The sequence below is a fragment of the Pseudopodoces humilis genome, chromosome 7, assembly GCF_049639895.1.
Source record: "Pseudopodoces humilis isolate 2021_Gansu_Grassland_sample_001 chromosome 7, ASM4963989v1, whole genome shotgun sequence".
Classification (NCBI taxonomy): domain Eukaryota; kingdom Metazoa; phylum Chordata; class Aves; order Passeriformes; family Paridae; genus Pseudopodoces; species Pseudopodoces humilis.
The window spans coordinates 11520172-11528902 of record NC_142206.1 but is presented as its reverse complement, the minus strand read 5'-3'; the positions used below and the strand labels follow the sequence as shown (position 1 = coordinate 11528902).

At 42.8% G+C, this 8731-nt stretch overlaps 1 long non-coding RNA gene across 1 annotated transcript; it reads right to left on the bottom strand.

Moving 5' to 3' along the window:
- Positions 1–3330: 3330 nt before the first annotated feature.
- On the bottom strand, positions 3331–6049 carry LOC148183968 (uncharacterized). The gene is made up of 3 exons (XR_015772979.1): positions 5863–6049; positions 4839–4950; positions 3331–4199 (listed from the first exon to the last, which is right to left on the bottom strand). It is a non-coding gene; the product is annotated as an uncharacterized LOC148183968 (long non-coding RNA).
- Between the last annotated feature and the right edge of the window lie 2682 nt (positions 6050–8731).

The window sequence follows — 8731 nt, the reverse complement described above, 5'->3', positions numbered from 1 at the left end:
TTTGAAGGAATGATGTGAACAGAAGCAGGTCAGATTGAATCAGAGAAAATAAAAGAAAGGATAATGCTTGTGCTTCCCCAGACTACCTATTTCATATCCAGATCTTGCAGGATTTATACTAAGGAAGAGAAGAGGTCTGTATGTGAAAAACAGAAAAGACACTGTGTGTGTGTCCCTTTTATTATATTGCTTTCATTAAATATTATAGAGAGTGAGCCCAGTGGTATCAATAATCATGGAAACAGTTTTGCACTTAGAGCGCATCAAAAGCTTGATGATTTTGAAAAAGCTCAAAGCTGTTTTTTTCAATGGAAAAAACATTCTAAAAATTCTCTCAGAGAATGGAAGCCTATATAAGTATGTAAGTATAAGTATATAAGTTATGTGAATTACACAGAGCCAAGAACTTCTCATGAAATGTTGATGAATCTTGAGTAAAATGGAGAAAATAGCTGTCTTCATATACACATTCATATTCACATATTGGTAATTTTTGTACCATTAAAGTCCTGTATGTCCTGATATTCTGTCTACATCTTACTGGCCTGCATTCAGCCAAAGTACCTCATGTTGTACCAGAGAACTATTCCTCGTAGGAGTTTCACCTTCTCAGATCAGATCTGATCTTATTCCAGTATCTTCTGAAACTTGATCTTGCAGTCTTTGGATTTTCTTCTGAAAAATCTCACTGTGCCTAGAGTATTTAGTTTTATCTGCCACCATACTACATTCTACTTGTACTCTTTTACATTTGCCTTTAAATTTCCCATCCATATTTTTCCTGAACTGCTCACTACCTTCTACTTCCAATTCGTAAATACTTAGTGCTCCCATGTTTCAAGTCAATTTAAGCCATTCCAAATTTTATTCTCCTGCTGCTTTGTGTTGACTGTTCCTAATTCTTACATAAGTGCATTTCAATGTCAGTTTAACAGTTTCTCAATTCCATGTTACCTATCAGATAACTGTAGGACACTTAAACATATAAAGCTTGTATTTTAGAAGCATTCTTTTATTGCTTTAGCTTCAATGGATTGCAGTGACTTTCACTCCAGTCTTTTGAGTAACTCAGGTAGCTAAACTGGAAGCTATCTTTTAAACTGTGATCTCTCTTGATGAGGAAAAATGTGATAAACTCAAGAGTCTGGGAGTTGCATACTATGTTAACATGTGTGATACAGAAATTGCCATTAAAAAGTTAAAAAAAAATACATAGGAAATATACATAGGAACTGTGATTGACATGAGAAATTATTTATTCATGTATGTACATAAAACATTAGTCTCCTTGACTGAGGAAACATGGGGGGAAAAAAAAGAAGGAAAAGAAGATGACTTCTGGGAGTTTCATGCTGTCAATTTGTGTTTACAATTCTGGCAGCAGCAGCCCTAATGGTAGCCCTCATATGCAGATGTATGCTTAAGCCTGTTTTGCCTCACCCGTTCATGCTTTGCCAGTCTAGCTTTCCTGGCAGCATGCGTCATGTTTAACTGTCGTGCCTGAGCTGATGCAATTTGGATGAGTGCCCCACAAATCATAGTAACTGTATACTTGGTTTATGTGCTTGTTCAGAATATTCCCTATGGAACTAGAAGATATCACAACTCATAATAATGAGTTGTCATTCAATATTGCAGAGGTCAAGAAAACTATTTGCTTAGCATTTCTAAAAAACATGTTTATTATTATATTGCATGGTACATATAATCCAAATATAGATCCAAATATGGCCTAAGGAGTGGAAAGAAGACAGCAATAGAAAAATTATTACAAATGTCAAAATAGATTCAAAACAGTCTTCAGTGGATGGAAAACCTCCAAAAGGCTGTTAGGTTGGGGTTTTTTTCTCTCTCCCAATCACTTAGCCTTGTGTAATGAACTTGAATTGATATTGGGGAAATGAAAGATGAACCAAATGCATTTTCTCTCTTTTCATCAAAGCAGTCCTTTGTGTGGGTCTTCCTTGACCCATTTTCATTTTCAAGCTGATCTTGAGGCAAATTGAAGATAGGATGACAGGAATATTTCAATGAATGCCAAGCTGAAAATAAGTGTTATTCTAGAACATGATTAAGGACTTCCTTTGATTTCCCTTGTCTTTAACTACACCGGAATACTGGAAAAGTACCAAATTGAAGAGCTGATATAGAGCTGACAAAGTAATGAATCACCATTTCCAAGTCTATTAAATCTTAAGAATTAAGAATAACTGCTTGATTCCCTCTTCTAGAGAAAATGCAGCATCAGAATGACATTAAGTCAAGATGGAAATTTGGGGAAGATAATTCCGTTTAAATAAATCTATTCGGTAGGAGGGAGACCTGGGAACATATGTAAACTTCCTTCTGTGTCACAGCCTGAAAATGTCATGGTGCTTCATATTAGCTAGCAGATGAGAGAGTTGTGTCATCCTGTTTACCTGTGATAGTGCAAGCAATATCACAGCACAGTTGAGTACATCTTAGAGAATATTACTTGAATATTGATTTGATTTACGGATACTGGTAACAAATAGCTATGTGGATGGCATCCATTCAGATTGAGAGAAAGACACATAAAGCATTTAACTCAGACTCCTTTAGTAGAATACCACTAAACAGTAGCTGCTTGCTTTTATTTGGTTGTATCTGTGAAGTTTTCACAAACATGACTTTTATTTATTATGTATACTGGAATGCTTCTGTAAATCTTAGAAGTTGTGTTTTATCAATATACTACAGGTTTGAGCACTGGTTGGAAATAAAAACACAAATTCATTATTAGTAATTTTTTCAATCCCTGAAGTAAGTATCTTTCTATGAGTTACATACTCTGACCCCCAAAAGATCTCATGACCCTTTCATCCTCACACTTTGAATATATAACCCCCAAGGAGCAACACTATGTTGTTACATTGCATTTGTGCTTATGTCCTGGCCAAGACTGCACAGATACATCTTGGGACAGTTGAGGCCAACAGAGTCAAGCTGCCAGGTCGACCTCTGCAGTCATGTGGCTCAAATCTGTGTCCTTACCTTAGCTTGTGTTGTGTGTTCAGCCCATCCAGAAGCAGAGAATGCTCAGTTGTTAGCAACCTGTGCTTTTAGCACTGTGATATATTTGTAACATGTCTTAAAGATAGAATGTATATGAAATAGTTTTTTAAACTAAAAAAATATACTCTGAAGTACTGATAGCATAGGTTCAGTTGATGTTGGGCCATTTAAAACAGCTTAATTCCAGTCACGGGAAAAATAAAATGGCTGTTTGTTGCTGTCAGACACAAAATGATTCACACAGACGCAGCTTGAAGTGTGATGAAAGAAGAAGGAAATTTATTTGTTCTTTCGGTATTTATAGGTTTTCGACAACGACCAGGGATTGGATAGTCAGGTTACCACCTTTTCAACCCCACTGGCCGTGAGAGACATCCATCAAAAGGCATATCTTTAATGAAATGTATAAACATCTATGTTTATAGTTACTTTCCTGGGAAAGTGGCTAGAAATTACCCTTCTCACCCTTTTTGTCTTTTAAAAAAGAAAAAAAAGAAAAGAAAAACGAAAAGAGAAAACACACAATATCTTAAACACGCAAAAGGATAATAACAGAGAAAACAAACAATGTTCTAAACAATATCAGAAGGCTTTTAGATTCAGGGTGATATCTCACCCATTCTCCATTACAAAAATAAAAATGAAAACATGTTCGGCATCAGTGTCTGCTTGTGGACGGGCCATTGGGGTGATCACTCACATCATCTGCATCCGAGTCATCATCCAATGGCCCATCCATTGGATGACTTTCAATTTGGTGACAGTCTCCAACCCACTTATCGGCTGGATGCTGACTCTGTGGTTGCAGGTCAGGAAAAACGCATTTTGCAGGTACCCAGCATACCCCAGTATCTGTTGATACATGTTCATACCCGCGCCCCAAAGCGATAAGGTCAAAAGGACCTTCCCACTTCTTGGTGACCAAATTCCTCACTCAAACTTCACTGCAGGCTGATGCAGCTCATCCGAAGCCCACAACAAAAGGTGATGGTTCAACATGACCGGGTTATTAGAGTTCTGTGGCACCGTGAGGTGACTGAGGGTATACAAAGCTTTTCCCAACTGACTGTGTGGGGTTTCACCCTGCATTCTCCATTTCTGCTTCTGTAGAAGTAGTAGAACTTGCTTTAGTGTACCATGAGCACGTTCCACAATAGTCTGACCTGTCAGAGAATGAGGGATACCAAACTTGTGTGACACACCCCACAACTGCAGGAAGGGCCGCACCTTCTGAGAGGTGTAAGCAGGACCATTATTGGTCTTCACAGCAGAAGGTATGCCTAAAAAGGCAAAGGCCTGCCTCCAGTGGGCAATGACATCATGGGTCTTTTCTCCTGTGTGAGAGGAAGCCCACATTGCAGAGGAGAAAGTTTCCATGCTGACGTGCAAATACTGGAGCCAACCAAACTCGGCAACTTGAGTGACATCTGTCTGCCAAAGCTCCAAGGCCCTAAGGCCCCTGGGGTTTACCCCTGCCAGCAAAGGGGCAACAAGCGCATGACAGTTGTCACAAGACTCAACAATGTCATTGGGCCTCAGCTGACATCAACTGGAACGGCTTCTGCAAAATATGCTCCTTCTGGTGGGAAAAAACCATACAATGCTTTGGCCCGCTTGAGCTTGTCAGGCTGAGGTGAAACCGATGCTGGGTTAGCCAATTTGTCAGCCCTCACGTTACCTTCTGCAATAAACCCTGGCAAATTGGTATGACTCCTTACATGCAGAAGCTAGTACAGATGCACCCAGGCCTGAATGGCACTCCACAGGGCCTTCAGAAAATGAAACAAGGCAGGATTACTGACCTCCTGAGTCGCATCCTGAAGCACAGGGAATGCCTGATAACCAGCCAGAGGAACGGCCTCGCCTGCTATGCCCTGTCCCACAGAGTCCCCCAAGACATGGCCAGGCACCTGGCTGGAAGACAATGCAAAAATGTCTGGTGCCATAGCTGCCCTAGCACCAGCTGAACCAGAGGAGCCATCCCTGCCATCTAAGGGGCTGCGCTCAGAATCACAGCCAGCCGCTTCATCAGCCTTAGCCCTCACCACCTCCCAAAATCGTGCCTGGTCTCAGGGCCGCACAGTCATCTGGCAGGGGGGCAAAGTCCACAGGCCAGCCAAAGAAGCCCCAGCAGCTCGGGACCCCTTGCCCTTGGGGGCCATCAGCTTCTCGACAGCGGCATCACCGCCCGAGCTAAGAGTAAACAACATAGGACCCCGATCTTCCGCAGCTGTCTCGGCTGTAGGAGATGTCAGGGACGTCCCTGCTCCAGCCGCAGGCTCGGGCGATGCCCAGGAAATCGAGGCGGGCGGAGTGGAGCCAGGTCTGCACGGCCCACCCCCAGCACAGCAGGAGACTGAGACACAGGGAGAGGCACGGCCCACGGAGCTGTGGCACCGTCCCACTCCGGTGCCAAGGTGGGGCCTTGGCTCTGAGGAGGGGAAGCCAGCACCATGGAGCCAGCAGAAGCCAGCCCAGTATCCGGGATCACCCCTAGCAGTATCACCCTGGGGACCAAAAGCCCAAGAATTGGTGCTGGTTGCTCTGCAAGGAGCAGCACAGGCCTTTCCCGCATTGGAACAGGGACTGCATGCGCATGCGTAGCTACCGGCATGGAGCCCGGGCTCACCCTGTCCCCCACTGTGGGGTACGGCACAGTCCAGCTGCACTGGGGACATGGGACCGTCCCTGACACCGTCTCCAGGTGGCGCAGTCCCCCGTTCAGGTAGCTCCCCGTTGCTCTGCACTGGGAACCCACACAGAAGAGGCGACCCCGCCCCAGGCGCACGCTGCCGGGGTGCCGGGCGAGGAGGGGGATACACCCACCTGCTCCACGGTGCCCCCGACGGCCCGCTGGCCAGGAACGAACCTGCAGGGGGCCCCGGCAACCCCAAGGGAGACAACCTCAGAACTCGAGACACAGCTGTCCCCCAGCTCCGCATCATGGGGGGAGAGGGAAAGTTCCGCCCTGCTCCCAAAGCTGGAGTCAGAGCCGTCCCTCTCATCCAGGTCAGAGAAAGCGGCCACTGACCTGGCAGAAGAAAACGCACAGCTGTTCAGAGCGTAGTCACACTGCCGCCAGATCAGCAGAAGCCGGGCCAGGTCGGCATCATATGCCACAGACATCGCTTGGATCAGGGAATTGCTTAACGCGTCCCAAGCCAGCTTTGAAAAAACTGCCTCAGCCATAGGAAAAACCCTTCAGCTCTCCCATAAGCATACAACCGCTGAAAATCAGCATCCAAAACATCAATCCATTTCTGATCAAATACAGCTCGCCAAACACCCACAGCCAAGGCTTCCGTCGGGGAAAACCCGAAGGCAGCAATGGTCCAGGGCTGGACACGACACTGCTACTGTCACCTGCAATACCCATCAAAGGTCACCAGATGTCACTGTCGGACACGAAATGATTCACACAGACCCAGCTTGAAGCGTGATGAAAGAAGGAAATTTATTTGTTCTTCCAGTATTTATAGATTTTTGACAATGACCAGGGATTGGATAGTCAGGTTACCACCTTCCCAACCACACTGGCCATGAGAGACATGCATCAAAAGACATATCTTTAATGGAATGTATAAGCACCTATGTTTATAGTTACTTTCCTGGGAAAGTGGCTAGAAATTATGAAAACAATATTGAAAGGTCTGATTCTCAGGGCAACAGCTGTTGGCTTAAGTAACTGGTGCCTCTGCAAAGCATGAGCAAAAGATACAAATGCTCAGTGCTGGGGCTGATCAGACCATAAATATTAACGTAAAACCATGAGGGGTTCTAGTGTGTAGGCCAAGTGTTTAAGTTAGGGTAAGCAGTAGCCTGACAGCATTGCCCCCTGGGATGTTCTATATTTATTAGGTTGTGGTTCTAGGAAGTTCCCCAGTTCTTTCTTCTGATTGGTTGTTGTGTGTCGCATTGTTTTGCATATTCCTAGTAGTTGTTTCCTCTTGGACCCTTACCCTCAGATTCTGCCCCTAACCTACCCCTTATATACTTTGTACCTACCTTGGCCCTGGCCTTTGGAGTTCACCCTACACTTGCTGTTCAGATTACCTCATTTGTTGTTTTACCCTTATTAAACTATTTCTGTTTTGGGTTACTCCATCGCATCAGTCCTTTTATTTTATTGTCACCATTACTCTCGATCAACATGGTTCCAAGGTGGGAGCCAACCAGACCTTGGCCAGATGCCCACAGCCCAGGACTTGAGTTCTTACTGCTTGCATCCTTGTGACACTGATGATAACTGCCAGGGTTTGATGTCTTACGTTGGTTCAGTTGGAAAGACTTCAATTAACAGATACCTGGAAAGACTTGAGTGAGGTTTTGTTTTCTTTAAAGTCATAGACAAGCAACATCATGATTTCCGTAATAATGCAAGAAATTTTAATTTAATTCTAACAGTCTTTCTCACATTTATCTGTATCAATTTTATATGTGTATATAATTTGAGGAAGGACAGACCTGACAATATTCCAACATAACCTCAGAACAGAGGAACCTACAAACATAACTAACAGTGTCAGTAAGTATGCCAAGATTTTTGTTTTTTTCAGAAATGAATCATGCTTTGATACTACCTGTTATGTAAGGGTTTGAAAAAATTTATTTCAAAAGCTACATTTGCTTTTCGAACAGCAATGCAATCTTTCAAACCCTTTTTAGTGTAACTTTCTCTGTAATTGAGAGTCTAGACATACTTCACACTTTGACCATGCTTTCAGAAGGCTCTCCAGAGATCCTTTCCCAGTATTTTATTGAAGGCCATAATCATATTTTTAAAGTGAAGTAGCTCAAAGACAATTGTAAAATCAGGCTTCCCACTAGGTGGCAAAGATAGACAGTGATTTGCACTGCATTTCTGCACATGGGAAAATGAGGATGAAAAGCAGCCAGCTACAGAGCCAGGTTTACAAAAATATATTGTGTTTTACTGGTCTAGCTTTTTGGAGTGAGACGGAGTTTGAATAAATGCGATTCTGGAAGACTGGAAGGGGCAGGCTGACTAAGGCAATTGAGACTAAGAAACAAAAGTGATTGGTGTGTAAGGAAAATGCTCTAATTTCTGTTTGTCCATTTTGATAACCCACTTGAAAGGTGTGTGCTTCTCCTATTAATTTCTTACAAGTTCCAGTATTTGCTGTGGAGGACCTTGATGTTGTGGTCAGCTCAGCTAAACTTCTGAAGTAGTAAGCCTATATAAAAGTAATGTAGTTATGAAGAAATTCCACTAGCCACACTACAGAATGTTAGAAGTATGGACTACCTCTACTGCAGTTACTAGAATTATTATAGCAATCCATTGCTGCAGGTAAATCCATATATAATCTGTGCATTTACAGCCCACAACTGCACAACACTTCCTTGATCTTGCAAAGTCATACCAAAACAATATGGGGTGGAAGCTTTCATACTGAGAAGAGTCAAAAATTTTTGGGAACTTTTTTCACCTTTCTTATGTTTTTCTCTAGGATCAGATGAGATTTACGTAGGTTGGATATAAGGTGACTATGACATACTATTTATTACAAAACAACAGCTATGCTGAAGAGTTGAAAATTTTGTCAGCATTTGTTGTTGCATTGTCAAAATATATTTTTATTCAGATTTGTAAAGAATTTTAACTTCCCCTTGGAAGGAAAAGAATGCAAATTTCATTTATGGAATGTAAACAAAGCATTACTATTTGTATAGT